Source organism: Leucoraja erinacea, chromosome 14 (assembly GCF_028641065.1).
Source record: "Leucoraja erinacea ecotype New England chromosome 14, Leri_hhj_1, whole genome shotgun sequence".
NCBI classification, from domain to species: Eukaryota; Metazoa; Chordata; class Chondrichthyes; order Rajiformes; family Rajidae; genus Leucoraja; species Leucoraja erinaceus.
Window position 1 is genome coordinate 30,677,305 of NC_073390.1, and position 21,362 is coordinate 30,698,666.

Consider the following 21,362-nt stretch of genomic DNA (forward strand, 5'->3'; position numbering starts at 1 on the left):
AATGTTGTTTATATGTTATCCAGTCAAATACAGGCACTCATAACTTACACCATTGGTGACTTACATCCACTCGCACTTACATAAGGAATTCTTTAAGCCCACTGACGCCCACATGGTCTCTGCGTTGAAGAGTGAATTTACACATACGCAGTATCATATCTGTTTCCAACTTGCTTAAGTCAATATCTGACTTATGCAAGGGCCTGCAGGATGTAACCCGTTGTAAATCAGGGAGTCTATACATGAATTCAATCAAACCATGCACAAGTACAGCAGATAGTACAAAGCGAAAAATACCAGTGTGCTGAATATTGCGTTAAAGCAGTTAAAGAGAAAATAAAGGTAAAATAAAGGTGTAAGGGCCACAAAGAGGTAGGTTGGGAGTTTGGGATTGCAACCTTAGTTTATGTTAGATCTATTCAGTAGTGTGATGACAGCGGGGAAGAAACTGTTCCTGAATTTAGTGTTATGTACTTTCAAGCATTTGTATCATCTGCCTGATGGAAGAGATGAAAAGATGAATTGACTGGGGTGTAAATGTTTTTTTATTATGTTGGCTGCTTTCCAAAGGTGGCGCGAAGTGTAGATGGAGCCTATTGGCTAGAGGAGGTTGGGGGTTTATGGGGTCAGTGGTGGGGTGATGGGCGCGGGGGGGGGGGGGGGGGGGGGCAGTGGGAGTGCGGTGTGCTGGTTTATGCGATAGACTGGGCCACATCCACAACCTTGCAATTTCTTGTGGTCTTGGGCAAAGCTGTTGCCAAACTGAGCTGTGATGCAACCCGACATATGCTTTCTATGGTGCATCTGTGAAAGGTGCGAAAAGTCATTGGAGACATGCCAAATTCATTAATCCTCTGCAAAAGTAGAGGCATTGGTGGGCTTTCTTGGCCGTGGCTTCAATGTGGTTGGTCCAGGACTGATTGTTTGTGATATTCACACCAAGGAAACCAAAGTTCCTTTGGGATTTCACTATAATACTTATATTCACATGATATATGCACATGAAACTTATTCTGTATGTTGATAAGTGGAATGTGACTGGGTGGTTCATTTTCCTGGGTAATAATTGGCAGTAGATGTTTCTGAGCAAATACAGATGTCAGTACATTTAACTCTATTGAGAGAGTAAATTGAATGCACCTACTACTGGAACAAGTTCAGTGGCCATGGTGCTGGGAACCTCTGCACTAGCAGGTCAGAAACCCCATCAAGCAAGTCTATACATCTATGGGTCTGTGTGTTTTTGAGTTTCAAATGAGGGGTGACGTTATTGTGATCCAAAAGGAGCACATCAGAGTAGATAGTGAGATGTTTGATTTGTGTGAGGCAACTCAAGCAGCTGGTCAGCACTTGATCCAATTTCAGAAATGGCATATTCTAGTAAGGAGGAGATTGTGAGTGTGGCGGCGCCTAATGGCCACGGCTCGACTACAATCGTCTGTCGGGTTTTTTTTTACAATAAAAGGCATTCTATTCTACTCTACTCTATTCTATAAGGATTTCAAAGTCAGGGAAGATTGGATGACCCAAATAATTGTGAATTTAGTTCCAAAAACAAACTGCTGGAAGAACTCAGTGGTTGGAGCAGCTTCTGTGGGTGCAAAGCGATGGTGAACAATTTGGGTTGAGCCTTTGGAGGCCATTCACTAACGAGGGGACCATTATTGAATCCAACCTTGCTCTTGCCTAATATTAACGCAGGGGATCATTTTCCAAATCACCAAACTGAAATACAATGGACATAAATTGATAGACACAAGGAACTGCAGATGCTGATTTACAAAAAAAGACATCAAATGCTGGAGTAACTCAGCTGGTCAAACAGCAATTCTAGACAACATGGATGTTCTTCCAGCTTGTCCTGCAGAGAAGCTGCCTGATCTGCTGAATTACTCCAGCACTCTGCAGGTAGGAAAAGCAATCATAGAAATGAACAGAATAGTGTTGTATTCTAAGGATTACAAAGGATGGAAATTACAGTTTGATTGTATAGAGACATGGTTTGACTGATTAGTAGAACTGTGCTTGGTTTGGAAGGCATACATCAGGAAGTAGCAGCAGCATATATTTGCCAAAATGGACTGGGATTTAAAGAGTTAAATTACAAAGAGAGGCTGCATAAACCGGGCTTGTATTCCCTGAAGAACTAAAGGCTGAAGGATGATCTGATCAAAGTGTTTCGAGTTTTAAGGGATTTGATAGGGGTGAATAGAGACTATTTCATCTGATTGTCTGAAATTCACCCTCAGAGTTCAAGACAATGAAGTGGCATCTGCTGCTGCAACTCCAAACCCAGATTTGTTTCCAGCAAAGTCAATGGTGCTGGATTTTGGAAGTGTAGTACAATGCTTTCACTGTGTAATGCAAGGTACAACTTGATCTTTAACTGGTAAACATCACTTAATGTTGGTTTCATCAACTTTGCAGATCAATAATAATGCACCTTTAATCTTAGTAAGCAGAATTAATTCACTTTTACATTCTAGTCACTGTGGGGAAAAAGGACCTGAATTTTTTTTTTGCATCTTTCAATTATTTTTCTTACAAATGCAATGTTTCTGCAAAATGGTCAGTGAATCAAAACAAGTTTGATTTATTGATTAATGCATGTTAAGTTTTACTTCAACAAATGAATGTATACTATTATTAATACATTTCCTTCTCCCTCACCCAATATTCGGTGCTTTGATGAAAACACAAATTGATATGTATACAGCAAGATAAATCCCACTAAGAATATTGATTTTTAATTTAAAATTATAACAACAAAAAATAAAATTCACATTCTACCAAACCATGTAACATAAATCCAGTTAGACGCCACGGACTGATTCATACCATCTTAAAATTGAAGCCTACAGATTTAGGTCAGAATTCCAACTGGAAATTTCTCGTTTTGTGTTAAGTAGGGGTATCAGGAGTAGTGCCAGATGGAGAATTACATTCTCTTCATTAGTTTGAATATGATTATTATAAAGGAATGCAGAGGCCATCTGGTGATTCTACAAAAAGAGAAAATGATGGAAACACTCAACAAGTCAGGCAGCATCTGTGGAAGGAGAAACTATTGATTTTGTCCAGTGTGGCCAAGACTCAAGGGTCGAACCTAGAGCGGATGTTGAGCAGGCTAGGACTTTATTCCTTAGAGTACAGGATGGTGAAGGATGATCTTATAGAGGTGTATATATGATTGTGAGGGGAAGACATAGGGTAAATGCACAAAGTAAATGCATTGAATCAAGAAACAGAGACATAGGTTTAATGTTTTCGCAAAGATTTACTTATTTTTATACAACGTGTGGTGGGTATATTGAACACGCTGCCAGAAAAGGTAGTTAAAGCAGGTATTATTACAACATTTAAAAATACGTTTGGACAACTTTAGTTTTGTTTTTAGTTTAGTGATGCTGCATGGAAACAGGCCCTTTGGTCCAGCTAGTCTGCACTGACCAGTGATCACCTATGCACTAGTTATACCCTGCACACTAGGGACAATTTGCAGAAGTCAATTAACTTACAACCTACATGACTTTCAACGGAATGTAGGTGGAAACCAGAGCACCCGGAGAGAACCCATGCGGTCACAGGGAGAACTTACAAATTCTGTACAGACAACACCAGTAGTCAGGATTGAATCCAGGTCTGTGGCACTGTGCCACCCTAAATGGACAGGATAGGTTCAGAATGATATGGGTCAAATGGAGGAAGGTGGAACTAGTGTAGATGGAGCACGTTGGTTGACATGGGCAAGTTGGGTCAAAGTGCCTGCTTCCATGCTGTATGATTCTATTCTGGGTAGAGGAGCAGTTGGCCAGGGAACCCATGATACTGCATGGGTTAATTGAAGGACAACTGTTCAACGGACTTCAGGAATTGTCAGCCAATCCAATGCATGCCAACCAGTAAAACAGGATCCATCATGCTGCTAGCGAGATTCCCAATGCTTTCATCATCTATCCCACATAAACTGGATCTAACCCAATACTCTACCCTCCATATCCTGGTTCTCACAAGACCCGTTCATCTTCACAGATCTATTCATTGACCTACAGGATTTTAATGTTTAATCTTTATATCATATTTTTCGCTGTAAAACTATTTATTTGCCTGTCTCCATTCTGCACACTCTGCCAATCCTGCAACCCTTTAAGATAGTTTAATTGAGTTATATGGCACGGAAACAGATCCTTCGGCCAACCATGTCCATGCCAACATTATTGCCCTTCAACACTAATTTGCCCACTTACCTCCTTTACTGTGGTGATCAGAATTAATACAATGTCCTAAGTGCAGTCTAACCTGTCCTTGTGATTCATATGAAATCCAAGTCTTGCTTCATATGAATTGTTGAATTATTTTCCTAATACCATGCCGATTTAAGTGCCTTTTTACAATCTGTTAAATCTAGTGATGATATATGACTCCAACACCTACTCTGGCAGCGAGTTCAAGATATCAACAAATGGGTAAAAAAAAAACTTTCCCCTCAAATCCTCTTGGAAACTCCTAGTCATCAGTGTAGGCATATGTCCAATTATCTTCCTACTATGAGAACATTATTCTGACTATCTACCCTATCTAGAGAAAACAAGTCCAGCCTATCCACTTTCTCTCTATATCTAAACTCCTCCAATTAAGACTTTGTTCTATAATTGTGCTTTGCACTCACTCCACATCCTATTTGTGTGCTGCAATGGCAAGTCAAATTTCACTACACCAATTGGTGCATGTAATAATAAATGTCCTTTGTATCTTTTGGATCTTTGTATCCATTGTATCTTATTCCTGTCATGTGGCGATCATATGTAATAACTAGTGCTTTACGATTCACGAGACTTCCAATTCTTGCCCCTTGTGTGTTGATGCTTTCCTTTCCTCAACATTTGGCAGATGCAGCCATCCTAAATTCTGGAATACTTTCCAGATTTCAACCATTCTTCACCTCCTTCAATACATAGCTTTAAACGTGCCTAACCATTAGAGTCACAGAGACCACAATAACATGCCCTTCAACACCTAATCTGCACCAATCAAGCTATTTACACTACTCCCACACACCAATCCTATGTTTTATTTAGTCCAGAGATACAGTGTGGAAACAGGCCCTTCGGCCCACTTAGCCCACACCGACCAACGATCCCCGCACATTAACACCACCCTACACACACTAGGGACAATTTTTACACTTTACCAAGCCAATTAACTTACAAACCTGTTCTTCTTTAGAGTGTGGGAGGAAACCAAAGATCTCGGAGAAAACCCATGCGGTCTCAGGGAGAATGTAAAAACTCCATACAGACAGCACCTGTAGTCGGAATCGAACCTGGGACTCGGGCACTGCAAGCACTGAAAGGCAGCAACTCTACCGCTGTGCCACCATGCCACCCGTATTCTTCCCACATTCCCTTCGACTCCCCCCAGATCCTACTGCTCATCTTCATACCAGGGACAATTTACAATGGCCAATTAACCTACCACACCGCACATCTGAGGGATGTGAGCAGAAAACGGGGTATACGAGTGATAACCCTCACAGAATCAAAGAGAACATGCAATTTCAAAACACATTATTTTGTTAATTAACCCTAACATCTCATATGTAAGTTGATGTCAAATTTCGTTTATTGGTTCTATTGATGCATCTCAGAAATATTTTATTGCTCAAAGGCACATAAGCCATTGAGACTTTACTTTTCAAAACTAATAATAATCATTCTCTCCTCCAACTTTTACTGGATGTAATTCCTCACGTGTTAAATTAGTTCAATTACTGAAAATGAAGGGAAGTGCAGAAGAAAGATTTACTAGGATATATTCGTGGAAAAAGAAGTGTTTAAATATTTTCATGTATTTACAAGTCATGCTGTTGTTTCTAGCACTGCAATCGCGTTATAGATGTAATAAGCAATACCTGGAATTTGTTGTTCTGAATAAGTATCTCCTTGTGGAGCTACTGCCCTCAATGTGCATTATTGGAACAAGGCATCAACTTGAAGGTACCCGCCCTGTATTTGGAAAACCAGTGGCCTCTAACAATCAGAGCAACGACAGCATTCAAGAAACTTTTGAAAAGGACTGCCAATGTACTTGGAAACTTCTCAAGTTGGCAGAGCAAGTTAACACAAGATTTATAGGAAGCAGTTAAGTTGTGATCTCCATAGACTTCCATAGAACTGTCAAAGCAGACCTGGATGGATTTGACATTCAGGGCAGGTAATTGGACACTCCCAATTAAACTCCCTGTGCCTATTTGGATACATGCCAGATTCTCTCAGGCTGAAGAACTGTTACACTTTGGTTGATTTTCAAACACCATTGCCAAAGTTTAGACGATTGCATGCAAGGTTAAATCATCCAATTTACAGTCCTCTCATTTATTGCCAAAATGCTCTATAACTCTTCTAGGCATATTCAGCTCTTACTCCTCCCTCCTTCATTTCTACTGACTGCCATTTTATCTTCTTTATTGAGTGCCGTCCCCCAACTGAACTTTTCTTCCACATTTACCCATTCTGTTTTTGATTGCAGAGAACGAAAGTGGAGAGATCTCTGGTCTCCAACAGTGGTCCAGAACAATCCAGCATGAACAATATCCATTCAAAGTCACACCATTGCAATAAAAGGAAAAACACTGTTAACTTGTAACAAGGGTCTTTGATCCTAAGCACTTGCACACACTAGAGTATCACCAACTGTTGTAACTCTCCTCCCCTTAATTATTCGCCTCATTAAACTTCCACTATCCTTCCAGGCAACGCATAAAAATCACAACCAGCTCCAATTAATTTGTTGATTCAACTAAAACTATGTACACTGATTGCCAACTCTTTCACCACTGGTAATCATTCTCTTCATTTAATCTACCCATGACTTTCCATCAACTCTCTTAATCTCATTGATCTGAAAACAACCTGAGATTCTCCAATCAAAACAGAAAAATGCTGGTAAAAACTCGGAGAGAGAGAGGAAGGGGAGGGGGAGAGAGAGAGGGGGAGAGGGGGGAGGAGAGAGAGGGGGGGGGGAGGGAGAGAGAGAGGGGAGAAAGAGAGAGAGGGGAGAGAGAGAGAGGGGGAGAGAGGGGAGGGGAGAGAGAGGGGGAGAGGGGAGAGAGGGAGAGGGGGAAGGGGAGGAGAAAGAAGAGAGGCGGGGAAGAGAGGCGGGGGGGGGGAGGAGAGAGGGGGAGGGGGGAGAGAGGGGAGAGGGGGGGGGGGAGAAGGGAGGGGGGAGGGGGGGAGAAGGGAGGGGGAGAAGAGAGAGGAAGGGAGAGGGGAGGGGGGGGGGAGAAGAGAGAGGGAAAGAGGGAGGGAGAGGGAGAGGGAGAGAGGGGGGGGGAGAGAGAGGGGGGGAGGGGGGGGGGGGGAGAGAGAGGGGGGGGGAGGGGAGAGAGAGAGAGAGAGGAGGGGGGAGGGGGGGGTGAGAGAGAGAGGGGGGGAGGGAGAAGGGAGAGAGAGAGAGAGGGAGAGAGAGGAGAGATGCAAAACAAGTTACCCCATCAGAGAAATGGAAATGATAGATGCAACAAAGGAATAAAGGATTGTACTATATACTCGACCAAGTGCAGACCCGTTGGGTCTGTTCCCCCAGCGTGCGGTTGTGGGGGGCGGCGGTGGCATGCAGCATGCAGCACACACACTAACTACCCCCGCACTCAAGCTAATTACCACCTTGATATTATATTAATATTATTAATTTGCTCCTTTTAGGAGAGGGAGAGAGGGGGAAAGAGGGGGAAAGAGGGGGTGTGTGCTGAGAGGGGATGGGGAGAGGTGGGGAGCAGGGAGGGTGGGGGGTAGGGGTGGGTGGAGGGGAGGGGGGGGGAAGAAGAGAGGAGCAAGTTTAGGGGAGGAATGGTGGGGAGGGGAGGGGGGGAGGAATGGTGGGGAGGGGGAGGGGGAGAAAAAGAGGGGAGAGAGAGAGAGGGGGGGGGAAGAGGAGAGGGGGGGAAGAGGAGAGGGGGGGAGAGAGGAGAGGGGGGAGGAGAGAGGGGAGGGGGAGGGGAGAGGAGGGGGGAGGGAGCGGGGGGGGAAGGAGAGGGGGGGAGGAGAGGGGGGGGAGAGTAGAGGGGGGAGAGGAGAGGGGGGAGAGGAGAGGGGGGAGAGGAAAGAGGAGGAGAGGGGGAGAGGAGAGGGGGGGGGGAGAGGAGAGGGGGGGAGGAGGAGGGGGGGGGAGAGGAGAGGGGGGGGGAGGAGGAGAGGGGGGGAGAGGAGAGGGGGGAGAGGAGAGGAGAGGGGGGGGGAGGAGAGGAGAGGGGGGAGCGGAGAGAGGGGAGAGGAGGGGGGGAGAGGAGAGAGGGGGGGGAGAGGAGAGGGGGGGGGAGAGGAGAGGGGGGGGGACGCACACCACTTCCTGGTTTTATAGTCCCTCCCCCCTGCCGCCAGCAGGGGCAGCCGAGAGAATGGGGAATTTTGTAAAATCATTAATATCTCTGTCATTTTTCATTGACGGGAAAAATCCTCAGCACACATGCGGCGGAGGGGGGCTCTGAGCGAGGTGGCCAAAAATGCCGGTCGTAGGTGGCAGCGTTCTCTCGGAAATCGCAGCATAGATGGCCAAAACCGGTCAAGAACAGACTTTTAGTAATATAGATAGATAGATAGATGTAGCTAACATTCCAGTTTGAAGCCACAACACTTGAATAATTTAATTTATTTCTTCATGCAAACTCCGGAGAAAAGGAATAGGTGATGTTTCGGGTTGAGACCCTTCTTCAGAAAGAAACTGCTGAGAATATTGCAAGTGTATGGGGTTATCGCTGGTCGGTGCGGATTCAGTGAGCCACAGGGCCTGTCTCCGTGCTGTATCTCTAAACTAAACTAAAAACCAAAGTATATTCATTTATCCCTGAAATTTGGAATGAGTTATACCATTCATCATTACAGCAAAAACTCAGAGAGGCCACCGTCCAGCTTAGAGATGAGAAAACATTGTTCAGTTGACATGCACAGGATGCAACATAAAGTGAACCGAGTGACCTGCCCTGAGACAGCCAGATCTGAGGTAAAAATCAAATGCTGAAATATCATAGTGTGGGCAGGATATTCTACTGCTGTGCATAAAGTTTAACATGAGGCTTAACAAATTGTAAGAGGCTGCTGTATGCTTCACGTGCCAACCCTTGTTCTTCAACTGGAGCTTTTTTGCCCTGATCCTATTTCTTATTCGTTCAGCAGAGGTTTTCTTTATATCCTTCCCCTTCCGATCCAATTTCCCTTTTAACAGGGTTACGGTTTTTGTCTCTGTGGACACTTGCGGTACAGATTTCCTGCCCAGAAGTTGGACACTGCCTCGAAAGTTACATTAGCCAGTTGTTTTGCAGGGGGGCAAGGATCATTTTGTTTCAGGCACAAATGTACCAATCCCCTGGACATCCCACCCAGGCTTTGCAGACTCAAAGAGCATCCCTTCACATGTTCCAACAGAGATGTCAGGGCTTCGTGGGATAGGACAATAGAGTGGGAGAGGAGTCCATGGTGAGGAGTGGGTCAGAGATGAACAGTAGGCCTCAAAGACGTTGTGAAAGCCAATCTCTGCATGCGTGGTCCATGGATGGTGCAACCATATACCCATGTCAATAAAACAGGTGCATTTCACTTTGTTGCGTGGCATCACTCATGTCCATATCCTGTGTTAATAGGTCAAATACATGAAGAAGCTGGAAATAAATCATTGGCTTCTGGATCCACTGGATCTTCAATTTTCAGTGACTATTTTATTTTTTCATACGTTGGAATGCAAAACATCACACATTAGCCCTGTTGCTGTTTATGAGGTGCTTTCGAAGTGCTACACTGTTGTAGGCAGTGTAGCAACCAATTTTATAGTGTCGTATAGACTGCTGTGTGATGCACTGCTTCATTGATATTGGTCAGGAAATAAACACCCACCCAGGAAAGCAGGGTGAGGGCAGGCAGGTTCCGACTTTAACATCTCAACTGAAACAACTCGGCTCCAATGCTGTACTATTCTCCTGTATTGGATCATTAACCTATCCAAGTCTCTGGAAAAGAACTTGAACCCAGAATCAAATATATCAACGGCCAGAGTACCCGAGTCACAGCAAGATTCCAGCTGTTATTTAACTGATGTGCAGCATGGTGAAGCAGCGGTGGAGTTGCTACCCGTCAGCTTCGATCCTGACAACAGGAGCTGCCTGTACGGAGTTTGTACATTCTCCCTGTGGGTTTTCTCCAGGTGCTCCGGTTTCCTCCCACACTCCAAAGATGAGCAGGTTTGTAGGTTGATTGGCTTCAGTAAGAATTGTAAATTGTCCCTCGAGTGAGGATAGTACTAGTGTGTGGGGGTGATCGCTGTTCGGCTTGGACTTGTGCCAACGGGCCTGTTTCCACGCTGTATCCCAAAAGTCTAAAGCCTAGTGCTATGAACAAATTCAATGAGCCTTCCTTGCCTCAAGTGCATAGAAATCATGATGCAGAAACTAATTGTTCTTGAATCCTAAAAGTCATTGGTCAGATGCGTGTAGTTTTATGTCTCTTCAGTCCTCCATGCTTTCCCTTTTCAACAGCAGGAGCCATGCAGTGAGGAGAAACTACTTACTAGTAGTCTATCTGCCCCCAAGAGTATTGGAGGATCCGGACTTACCCTTGCACTGATGGTAAAATGAGGCAGGAATCCTGCATCGATTACTTCTCAGAAACAGGTGCTCAAAGCAAGGAAATGGATTTAACTTGTTTCTGACTGGCGATAAATTCATTTTGAACCGATTGAAGAACATCTGGCCTTCAACGCTAAGAATGATAACAGGTGGTGTCTTTACTCACTAAAGCTGCTGTGGATCTGTGCACAGATCACTTTAGGAAGGTTTAATTATATCTTATTGATCAAGGAAGACTGCAGTAAAAAATGTTGGATCTGGACACCAAACCAATAACATTTTTGCAGTTTTAATTGCATTCTGCATTGTGCCTTTAAGGGTTAGATGTCACTGTGGATTTTCTTCAATGCATACAATATACCCACCCCACCCCCACAAACTCCCACCAAATGAACTTCACGATCAGACTATGAAGGGCAGAGGATTAGAGGCAATAGAAGCATTTACATTCAGAAACCGCACAAAGAACCAGTCTGTTCAGGAACTGGGAAAGCCTCAACTCAGCCGTGAAGGATCGAATTAACAGGAAAAGCGATTGGCTTTTTAAACAACATTCCCCCGGCAAGACAGCAGGAGCTGTAATAGAGCTGGGCCTATGTAAGGGAATACGAGATCAGGGAATACAAATTGAGGAAGAAAAGCAGGATAGCAAATTCTCCACCATGCACTTTTGCTGGTTAAGGGCACGCTCTTCTTCACAGCTGGATGTCAGCAGATGAATCAATGTGTGAAAATGAAAACATCCCATCTAGGAACTGCATGGGATACCAAGTTATAGGAAGAATTTACTCTGAGAATATTTAACAGCAGCATGGAAGGTGGGACTCTTCAGGAGTTGCAGAATCCTACAAGCATGTTGGATTAAAATCCCGGAATGGCCGGGCTGTGATTCCTCCTATGAACTAATTTTCTGTTGACCCTCACATGATGAATAAGTGAGGTGCCAAAGAATGGGCTGAAATAAGCACAAAATCCAAACTGCTAACTGATGGCAACACTGAGCGAGCACTGCATTATTGGTTGCTACTTACGGAGGTGTTAAAACTATTTGTTTAATCTTTTCATGCATGATGCCTAATTCCCAATATTGCAACGAGCAATTACACTTCAGAAGCGCTTCATTTATTGTCAAGCTCTCCAGGGTCATGAAAAAGTGTTAAATAAATGCATGACTTTCTTCCTTCGTTCAGATGTTTGCAACAATGAGAACATGCAAAAATATCATGGCCTTAAATTGCAAATAACAAATGTTCCAATTCCCACCAGTTCCTCATCATCAAGCCCGTCCTCCCTCCTCCGCCCCATAGCAATATTTATGGCTGACTAAATGTTGCAGATGCAAGAGGAATATAAGTCTAATATTAGTCTGTATAAATTAATACATTTCACCCATTGTTGGCAGGGAGGTACTCAGTAAATCACCCTCCATTCCAGCTGCAACTTTACACCAGTTGTCAACATAACAGTATGAACATTGAATACTTCAATTATATAATACTACTCTCCCCCCCCCCCCCCCCCCCCCCCCCCCCCCCCCCCCCCCCCCCCCCCCCCCAATCCATGTGCACTCATCTCCCCTACTATCCTGCCCCTCTTCCCCCTCTTTTTCTGCCAACGACATCCTTCAATCTATATCCCTCCCTTTGGCTTTATCTTTCACTCCTCTTCCATCCTTATGTGACACCCATGTCTCCCACTATTCTGCCCACACCACCCCCTTCAACCTATATGCCTCCCTTTGGCTTTTCAGTTCACCCCTCTTCTCTTATGATCTTATACCCCTTTGTCCATCCATCTGCCATGAACACCCCCTCACCTGCATCTAACCATTATTTGGCAGTCTTTGTTCCATTCTCTTCAAGAATTTCATTCACAGATATTTCTAAAACTATTTGTTTAACCTTGGGGACAGGTCCAAAAAATATTGAATAGGTCTAAAAAAATGTTTCCCTTCACATCAAAGCAGTAGAAGCTGCACTGTTAACTGTACGGCAACTAAACTGCTGCATTTGGCTGTGGTCAGCATGTCTGCACTGAGTAGGATTTTTATATAGATTTGCACATGTCATATAAAATAGCCACTAATTTGGTTCCACCAGTCCATGCCAGCATTTCTCTCTCAGCCAACACTGCCAGCATATCCCTCCATTCTCCTCTGTCATCCATCTGCATTTTGCCTCTCCTTAAATTCAACCATACAATGTTTCGCAGCTCCATTCAAGTTCCACATTCTCACAATTGTTTCAATGAAGAAGTTTCTTCCAAGCCCTATCTTAACCCTAGGTGCAGCCAATAAAGCCTCTGGCTCACAAAACCAGTTGCCAAGTTCAATCCTGACCCCAGCTGGCTGTGTGCATGATCTTCCTACATCACGTGGGATTCCAGCTTCTCCACAACATCCCAATGGTGTACATTGTGGGAGGTTATGTGGCAGATATAAATTGTCCTTATGCCCCTGTCCCACTTAGGAAACCTGAACGGAAACTTCTGTAGACTTTGCGCCCCACCCATGGTTTCTGTGTGGTTCCCGGAGGTTTTTGTCAGTCTCCCTACCTGCTTCCACTACCTGCAACCTCCGGCAACCACCTGCAACCTCCGGGAACCGCACAGAAACCTTGGGTGGGGCGCAAAGTCTCCAGGGGGGTGGGTGAGGGGCAGTTGATGAGAATGGGTTTTTTTTATGGGATTAATACAGGATAGTGTAAATGGGGAGTTAATGATCTGTACAGACTCAGTGAACAAATGGCATATTTCCTCTTTGTACGTCTCTCTGAATCTCTCTCTACGTCTGGCATTCAATCTTATTCTTCTCTCATCATATATTAATTGGTCTTGGTAATAGTTTAGTGCTGATCAGTCCCAGAATGTTACTGGGAGTGTTAAATTTGGGGGCACCAAGTAGACAAGGCTTGTACTCCCAGAATGGGGAGACTGTGGTAAGTAACTGAGGTTTATTAAAATATCTAATGGGCCAACCAGAATAAAAGCTCCATGTCTTAATAAGAATCAGATCTAGATCTTTCTGGTGCTGCTAAGAGGCATATCTTTATACAGGAGATGCAGGAAATCTAGAACATTTTCTTCCTCTAAGAAATAGGGCAAGGCCAGGAAACCACGCAAACTGGTAAAACTAAAACAGACAGATTTTTATCAAGAAAAGGAATTAAAGGAAACAGGTTCAGGCAGGAACAGGATTTGATATACATCAACGATGATCTATTTGATGGGTGTAACAAGCTACACCTGGTCCTAATTTCCTATGACTGGAGCTTTAATACGGAGCAGGAGATTCAGGGGAAATCTTACTGAGTATTTCTAAAAATATGGGAAAAGTATGGGAAAGGGTAAAACAGTCACTTTCGGGGGGTTTTTTCTGGGACTAGTGGACATAGGCTAAACATTACTGAATGGTTGAATGGAATCAACATTTCTGACTTTAATTCCACTTGATTGCTTACTAGAACATGCATTGCTTTATCACAGAGTTCACCAAAAGAGAGTTTAGCGGCAAGGAAATTGGGCAACTCCGTACAAAGGCAAATTGGAAGGACATGCTGGAGCAGGCAAGAAATTGGGATTGGAGTTAAATCATTAAAAATGACACAGATGTAAAGGACTAATTTGGTTTTCTTTGGTGTTCAAGAAGGAACTGCAGATGCTGGAAAATTGAAGGTACACAAAATTGCTGGAGAAACTCAGCGGGTGCAGCAGCATCTATGGAGCGAAGGAAATAGGCGACGTTTCGGGCCGAAACCCTTCTTCTTTGGTGCTCACTTATTATCGCATAGATACGGGTTATCAGGCCCATGGCTGTTCCCATCAGTACTATTCTCACCTCATTTCCCGTCATCCTCATTCTCTCGCATCAAGTCCATCAAGTTCATTCTGTTTCTTTCTGCTACTCGTATACACAAAGGGATAATTTACAGTAACCAATTTACCCAACAATTGGGCGGCACAGTGGCGCAGCAGTAGAGTTGCGGTCTTACAGCTCCAGATACCCGGGTTCAATCCTGTACGGAATTTGTACGGTCTCCTTGTGACCGTGTGGGTTTTCTCTTGGTGCTCTGGTTTCCTCCCACATTCCACAGATGTGCAGGTTTGTAAGTTAATTAGTTTCTGTAAATTGTCCCTAGTCTATAGGATAGAACTAGTGTACAGGGATCGCTGGTCAGCGCGGACTCAGTGGGCCCAAGGGCTTGTTTCCACTCTGTATCTCTAAACTTTAAACTAACAAATACATCTTCGGAATGCAGAAATAAATGGGAGCACCTGGAAGGAACCCATGCAGTTATGGTAGAACATGTCAACTCCACATAGACAGCACCTAAAGACAGCATTGCACTCAAAGTTGCTGGATCTGGAGGCAATGGTTCTACTAACTGCAACACCTGTATAAGCTTCCTGATTATTATTCCATGTCACTGTGTAAAGGAATCAGATAGTTAGCGCAGGATTGAGCTTGCTGTGATACCATCTTAGCAGCTTGTCAACTATCCGTGTCCAAACTCACGACATGGATAAACCATGAGTGAGGTATCAGACCAAGACTGTCGTATTAACAGCTTGTTCAAGTGGCATTCAAGATTTTATGGCAGAGGGCAATTTTCCTTTTAAAGGATTCAACCACATTAAAACACAGAAGGTGAATTACCGAAGATATGTTAATAAATTATTATGGAATTTTTTAAATAATACCACATATATAAAAAGTGGGAGAAATTGGAATTGTTAAAATGTCTCCTATCATCTAAGAATAATCAGGATAGTCTGGTGGGAGTCTTTGGGAATAAGGGAATTTATTTCTTCACCAGGTACCTATATTAGCCTAGAATGTCACAGCAGAAACCATTAACGTGTAACTCCACTGTAATTTACTTCCTAATTTTTGCTCTTTCTATATATTTCTTTTCTCCAAAATGTTCATTGAAAGCAAGTTCATCTCTGCATGCCATTCTGCCTAACATTGAGCTAATTTGTGTGGAATCATTATGGCCACTGTGACAAAAGGGAAGTGTTTTAGTTTAATGATGGCCCCTTTAATTGAAGATACAAAGCCGGCCGCATTAAAAGTCCCCATTCCAGCTTCAGTGCACAGAAACGTTACAAGGACTTCTGTTCCAAAGCCGTTGGCTTAAGACAGACAATTAAATGAAAACAGCATAGTGCAGGTTGATTGGTACGTTTTGATTTTGATTGACCATTGTTGAAATGCAATGAGCCAACTGCTACTATACAGGAAGAAGAAAACATTTTTTTATTATAATGTGCCATACACAGCATTAACTTGTTCCTAAAAGCTTTACAGCCAATGAAGTACTTTTGGATTATAGTCACTACTGTAAGGCAATAAAAAAATCAATTTTCTATGTGCGCACAGCAGAAATTTTACATTGAGTATTTATTGAAGAATAAATATTGAATATTTAGTAACTCTATTCTGACATAGTGCAGTGGCATCTCTTGATGAAACATACAGGACCTCGCATATTGGTTAGGTGCTCTCTTTTTTTCAGCATGCAGCTGTCCCTGGCAAGACCAGCAGTGATTGATGATGCATCCCCAACTGAACTTGAGAATGCGGTGGTGAGCCACCTTGAACTCCTAGTAAATTCAATTCGCACAGTGATGTTGGGGGGGACCAGATTTTAGATCCAATGAAGAAGGAATTTTTATATACTTCAGTCAGGACTGTGTATAGCTTGGAGAGGAAACTGCAGATAATAGTGCATCTTAGATCCTTAAATTCTTGTCCAGCGTGGCAGTAAGGTTTCTTGGCAGAGTGCCTGCAAAGCAGTTCACGAGGAACAGACGGCTGTGGACGCCAAGTCATTGCGTATTTTCTAGACAGAGATTGACAGATTCGTGATTAGTACGGGTATCAAGGGTTATGGGGAGAAGGCAGGAGAATGGGGTTGAGAGGGAAAGATAGATCAGCCATGATAGAATGGCAGAGTAGACTCATTGGGCCAAATGTCCTACCTCTGCTCCTATGACATGAATTTATGAGCGGTACACATTGCAGCCACTCTATGCTGGTGGAGGAAGATACAAGATACATTTAATTGTCATTTGGACCCCTTGAGGTCCAAACGAAATGCCGTTTCTGCAGCCATACATTACAAACACATAGACCCAAGACACAACATAATTAACATAAACATCCATCACATTGCCGTGATGGAAGGCCAAATAAACTTATCTCTCCACTGCACACTCCACCCCCCCCGATGACAGAGTCAAAGTCAAAGCCCCCGGCTGGCGATGGCGATTGTCCCGCGGCCATTAAAGCCACGCCGGGGTGGTGCGAGGTCGCACACTGGGTCTTGGTGTTAGAGCCCCCGGCGTGCAAGACAGAGTCCCGCGGCCATTCCAGGCCGCGCGGGGGGCAGTGATGTTAGGCCCCGGGAGCTATTCAACCCCGCAACTCAGATCTCGCCGTTAAAAGCGGTTCTCCCTGCAGGGACCCGCAGGCTCCGGTGCCGCCGTCCACAGACCTGCTTGGAGCCTCATCTCCGGTAGCAGCTGCAGCAGCAAATCCTCCACTGCTCCACTTGCTCCGGACTCGGCCAGCCCCGCGACGGCGATGGTGAGTCGTAGCACCAGAGTCCCCGGTCTCTTCCTGTTGGAGGCCGCTCCTCGTTGTGGACCCAACGACAACGGAAACCCAACGAGAAAACCTCGGGTCTCCAGTGCAGGGAGAGATTTTAAAATTTCCCCCCCCCCTACCCCACCCCCACCCCCACCCCCCCACACACACACAAAATAACAAAAAAGTTCTGAAAATGAGATTTAAACACAGACAGAAAATTCAAAACGGGACAGACTGCAGAGGCCGCTGCTGACCAGAGTCGCGCCGCCCACCGGAATTAATATTTAGAGTGGCCGATGTAGAGCCCATCAACACACTTTCTCCTGGTGTTGAGCCTCTTGATTGCTATTGGAGGTGCTCTAATCTAACCTTGGGGAGGGGGATGAGGGGTGGTGGTGGTTAGTATTCCATGATGCTCCTAGCCCATGTCTCCAAGATGGTGGAAAGGATTTGGGATGTCAGGAGGGGAGTTATTCACAGCAACACAGATCTTTAAATTTTTAGTGTGTTTTTGTGTGTTTTTTATCATTGTACCGCTGCTGGCAAATTCATTTCACTTGCACTTTATGGGCAATGTGACAAATAAAATTGATTGTTGTTGATGTTTGCAACTGATCTTCTCCATAAATACCTGGTCTATTGCGAGAAATTGTAATTTATTTACCATCCGTTACGGATTTACAGCATATAATAAAATAATATTAAAGTTCTGATCATGAGAATATCACATTTTTGAATTTTCAAGGCAGTCTGGGTGTTTATTACTATTTCCGTCACAACGGTCGATTTTGTAATTAGCTACAATTAGGTAATTAACTAATTATATACTTTAATTTCAGGTCATCCAAGTAAGATGTATATTTGTTTCAGAGAGCTTCAATCCATAATAACTGAAAATTTCATTCAGTTCCCTTAATTTTTAAGAAAGTTTGACTGTCCTCGATCACACCATTTTCATACTCGGAAATTAGCAGCTTGTTCTCTATTGCTTTTCCTGCAATAGGGAACAAGATGCTAATTTCCGTGTACGAAAATGGCCATAACTTTTTTAATACTGAAGATATGAAAGTGAATTATGTGTCAAATTAAACTTTTTTTTATGCTTTATCTGATGGGATAAATTGCAGACTTGATTTTTTTTATTTTGTAACATTGCTAGAAAATGTACCTGCATCTTGGAGGCCAAAGGTTAGGTTGTTAGCCAAGTAAGATAGACTCCGTTATCCCCTCAGTACAGCAACATCAAGAACGATGTTGCTGTACTGAGGAATAGCCAAGTCTATCCCTCAATGCTAGCAGCTGATGGGAAGTGGCTGTAAAGTGGGAAGTGGCTGTAAAAGGACAGCGCTGCTGGGGGGGGGGGGGGGAGAGTTCCTTTTACAGCGTGTTGGTAGTCTGGCCAGGGGTAAAGTTGCAGGGAGGGCAGGAGCGTTGAGAAGGAGGCGGTCGGGGATCATGTGAGGGGACCAGCTCAAGAGCGGGTCAACGGGCGGTGGATAACAGGACAGTGGGCGGTGGAGCTTACTCCATGTGTCAGGGCGAGTAACCTCAATTGATCCCTTGTTCGCGCTGACACAGGAGTAACCTCCATCGCCCACTGTGAAGTTATCCATCACCCGCTGACCCACTCCGCTCCATGATCTTTGCTCTTGAGCTGGTCCCCTCACTGTTCAGACTGAGAGCAGTGCCAGAGGTGAGCGGGCCGGCAGAAGGTGCTGAGATGGCAGTCGGTTCCGCTGGGGAGAATACGTGTTCGGCACGGACTAGAAGGGCTGAGATGGCCTGTTTCTGTGCTGTAATTGTTATATGGTTATATGGTGGCCGCTCGTAGCCACACGAGCTGCTTCCATCCCCGGCCACAATGCGGTGGCTCCGCGCTCGGAAGGCCGCGGCAGCGGTGAGTGAGTGGGTTACTCGTATGAACCAGACCCCCTCCTTCTCAATGCTCCCGGCCTCCCCACTACTTTACCCCTGGCTAGACTCCCCACATGCTGTGAAAGGAACTCTCCCACCAATTGGTCAAGTATAGTCATTCAATAAGATGACACCGGATTCATGTTGTCCTGGTGTGCTCCCATGTTCCCACCATCTTTCTACCTGTCGTCACCCTCCACCCCCCACCCATTCAGTAATTCAGAAAGGAGACTTCGAAACCATGGGAAAATTGAATTGTTACTTTATTTATTTTTATTTTTATTTTTACGGAGAGAACAATATGCGTATGCGCGGTTTAAGATTTTTTAAAAACCGACTGACTGTCATATTACTCACGACACGCAACTCATTTATAATTATTGATTTATATTTCTATGAAAATTGTTCCCAATTTGGCCCAGCACCTCCCAAGGCCGGCCCTGACTCCAAATATTTTACATAGTCCACAGTGTACGATAGATCTATTGAACGGGCAATTGTTGGTCGGCGTGGACTCGGAGGGCCGAAGGGCCTGTTACCATGCTGTATCTCGAAAACAAAATAATTTTTCCTGTGCTTGGGTTTGAACCTAACTTGCCATTTTGCTATCTTGCATTTGTCTTTGTATTATCATGAACATTGCAAACACCATGAGATTAATATGAACAGCGAATGTCAACGCACCCTGGTACATGACAAAAAGTAAGCTGAATTAAATATTTGGTAATATTTGGAAAAGGATCAATGGAGGCTTAGCCAGTATCAACAGGAATGGCCTGCAGTTGTATGACCATTCTACCATTAAAGTCCCAAATCGCATGAAAGGAACAGCATAAAAAGAAACAGTGAGTCTGAGGCTGAGCTAAAGGATCAAAAGCAGTCAAATAGGTAGGATAAAAGATCAATAGCAGTCAAATAGGCAGCTTTTAAAGAACATCACAAAGGAAGGAAAAGATTGGGAGGCAATCCAGGCAGTAATAGTGAATCAATAAAAAAATGATTTCTCTAGTCCTTGGCGAGTCAGCACCTTGTGGGGAGTTTTGAGAATGGGGCTCCACTGGCTGTTCATGATCTAATCTTCAAGCCACTGCTTGGGTGTCACCTGGAAACATTGGAATGCCTGTTGAAGGGATTCTTCTATATGGAACTGCAGCACAAAATGAGCATAAAAATAGAAAGTGGGGTAGACAGGGAGGTAAAGCAGAGGTGGGGGGGGGGGGGGGGGGGGGGGGGGGGGGGGGGGGGGGGGAAAGAACGGGAGGTGAGCAGGGAAAACTGAGTCAGGATAGAGAAGGGCTTCAATAGACAACCATTTGGTACGGGCGGAAAGTTGCCATTTGTGCATTTAAATAAAAACTGGGAAGTTAAAATGTGTAAATATCTACTGTTTATATGTAAAAGATGATGGAACCCAGTAACATTCTTTTAAATTGCTTTTAAATTTGTTTCCCAGCTTTTTAATTTAAACCAAATGTTTCAACTTCTAAATTCCTCTGCTCAACTATTTGCACTGGTTTCTCATTTAGCAAATGCTGCCTCTCTTCCACCCAGTTGCTGTTCCCTTTGATAGAATATTGAAAGCCAGGGTCGTTTGCTGAAAATAAATTTCTCAGTGTTCTGTAATACGTGCGGTCTGACAGAATATCGAGAAGCATGCATTCTCTGATGGCAGGCTGATTCAAACACACTTGCTAGCTTACATACTTTGGCTGAATCCCCAAGTTTAAAGACAAATTTAATGTTTGCAAAAGCAGATGGAAATTCTGCCTGGTCAAACTTCCCTCGAAAAAACACTTGGTGTAAAAAAATAGATACAGCTGCCAGTTTAGCCGATGCCATGTTCTCCAGAGAGGTCAGTTCATGACCTGACGCAATCTGATTGCAGCTACCTTTTGTTTATTTCCACCTTGTGTTCTGTTGTCTTCTCCTCACTGTGCCCTGGATTGGAGTGGCAATAAAAACTTCCATGTGGCCTGCAGTTACCATCTCTTGCACCAACTACTATTATTGTTTTTAGTTTTCCAGTTCTTATTCCCGATGGTTGAGCAACAAAGTAGGTGCCGTGAAGTCAACCCCATTTACCATATCTTTAGCCAATAGTTTACCAAGACAAGACTACACTGCAGACTAACTACAAGATGCACTGCAACATCTTACCAAGGCATCTTGTAAAAGCACTTCACCTAATGTGTAATCTCCTCAATTAACAACCATCGTCTTAAAGGCTGCATCCAAGTCTTATAC

The 21,362-nt window shown here is 44.1% G+C and overlaps 1 protein-coding gene across 2 annotated transcripts in view; it reads right to left on the minus strand.

Moving 5' to 3' along the window:
* LOC129703502 (glypican-5-like) overlaps window positions 1-21,362 on the minus strand; it is a 420,578-nt gene that overhangs the window by 367,022 nt on the left and 32,194 nt on the right. The window lies entirely within an intron of this gene.